The sequence below is a fragment of the Rhipicephalus microplus genome, unplaced genomic scaffold (genome assembly GCF_043290135.1).
Source record: "Rhipicephalus microplus isolate Deutch F79 unplaced genomic scaffold, USDA_Rmic scaffold_33, whole genome shotgun sequence".
Lineage (NCBI taxonomy): Eukaryota > Metazoa > Arthropoda > Arachnida > Ixodida > Ixodidae > Rhipicephalus > Rhipicephalus microplus.
The window spans coordinates 2,887,497-2,890,000 of NW_027464606.1; positions in this window are offsets into that span (position 1 = coordinate 2,887,497).

Sequence of the window (2,504 nt, forward strand, 5' to 3'; positions counted from 1 at the left end):
AATGTCACAACATAGCAGTTTCGCACTTGTAACGGTACAACACGCAGTATTTGGCTTGTTCATGCCGTTTTGTGTGCTTTCACAACATTTTACCTATCGCAGTTTCGTACTCGCATTAAAACAACACTATCTCGTTAGATGACGTCGTTTTTGGTGGTTTCACGACGCTACCTAGCTTAAACTAACATAACTCAAACTAACCGAACCTTTGCACTTCTATCGTTAGAAAATGTTTTATTCGCTACTTTACAATGTTTTCTACAAGATTACGACGGTTTCATGCGCTTTCACATTAGATATCGCAGTTCCCGACTTGTAATGGTGAAAAACACAGCATCTCACTAAGTGACATTGTTTAATGCGGTTTTAGCGCGGTTCATATCTTAACCTAACCTAACCTTACCTAAACCAACCTAACCTAACCTAACATACCCTAACCTAACCTAACCTAACCTAACCAAACCTAACCTAACCTAACCTAACCTAACGTAACCTAACCTAACCTAACCTAACCTAACCTAACCTAACCTAACCTAACCTAACCTAACCTAACGACGTTTGCAAGCGCTTTCACATTAGATATCGCAGTTCCCGACTTGTAATGGTGAAAAACACTGCATCTTACTAAGTGACATTGATTAATGCGGTTTTACGACGGTTCATATCTTAACCTAACCTAACATTCGCACTTGTATTAAAAAACGCTCTATTACACTGTTTCGTTCACAATTAGGATATTTGCATAACCTCAGTTTTTCACCAACTTATTGCAGTACAGAACGCTGTATCTCGCTAAATGACATCGTTCTTTAAGGTTTCACGATGCTTTCATGCGCTTTAACGAGAATATCACAACATAGCAGTTTCGCACTTGTAACGGTACAACACGCAGTATCTGGCTTGTTCAAGTCGTTTTGTGTACATTCACAACATTTCACCTATTGCAGTTTCGTACATGCAATAAAACAACACTATCTCGTTAGATGACGTCCTTTTTGGTGGTCTCACGACGCTATATAGCTTAAACTAACATAACTCAAGCTAACCTTCGCACTTCTATCGTTAGAAAACGTTTTACTCGCAACTTTACAATGTTTTCTACAAGATTACGACGGTTTCATGCGCTTTCACATTAGATATCGTAGTTCCCGACTTGTAATGTTGAAAAACACTACATCTCACTAAGTGACATTGTTTAATGCGGTTTTACGACGGTTGATATCTCAACATAACGTAACATTCGCACTTGTATCTAAATAAGCTCAATTACACTGTTTCGTTCACAATTACGATATTTGCATAACCTCACAGTTTTTCACCAACTTATTGCAGTACAGAACGCTGTATCTCGCTAAATGACATTGTTCTTTAAGGTTTCACGATGCTTGCATGCGCTTTAACGAGAATATCACAATATAGCAGTTTCGCACTTGTAACGGTAGAACACGCAGTATTTGGCTTGTTCATGCCGTTTTGTGTGCATTCACAACATTTCACCTATCGCAGTTTAATACTCGCAATAAAACAACACTATCTCGTTAGATGACGTCGTTTTTGGTAGTTTCACGACGCTACCTAGCTTAAACTAACCTAACCTAACCTAACCTTCGCACTTCTATCGTTAGAAAACGTTTTACTCGCAACTTTACAATGTTTTCTACAAGATTACGACGGTTTCATGCGCTTTCACATTAGATATCGTAGTTCCCGACTTGTAATGTTGAAAAACACTACATCTCACTAAGTGACATTGTTTAATGCGGTTTTACGACGGTTATCTCAACCTAACCTAACATTCGCACTTGTATCTAAATACGCTCAATTACACTGTTTCGTTCACAATTACGATATTTGCTTGACCTCACAGTTTTTCACCAACTTATTACAGTACAGAACGCTGTATCTCGCTAAATGACATCGTTCTTTAAGGTTTCACGATACTTGCATGCGCTTTAACGAAAATATTACAATAAAGCAGTTTCGCACTTGTAACGGCACAAGACGCAGTATCTGGCTAGTTCATGCCATTTTGTGTGCTTTCCCAATATTTCACCTATCGCAGTTTCGTACTCGCAATAAAACAACACTATCTCGTTAGATGACATCGTTTTTAAGTTTCACGACGCTACCTAGCTCAAACTAACAGAACCTTCGCACTTCTATCGTTAGAAAACGTTTTATTCGCTACTTTACAATGTTTTCTACAAGATTACGACGGTTTCATGCGCTTTCACATTAGATATCGCAGTTCCCGACTTGTAATGGTGAAAAACACAGCATCTCACTAAGTGACATTGTTTATTGCGGTTTTAGCGCGGTTCATATCTTAACCTAACCTAACCTTACCTAACCCAACCTAACCTAACCTATCCTAACCAAACCTTACCTAACATACCCTAACCTAACCTAACCTAACCTAACCTAACCTAACGTAACCTAACCTAACCTAACCTAACCAAACCTAACCTAACCTAACGACGTTTGCAAGCGCTTTCACATTAGAT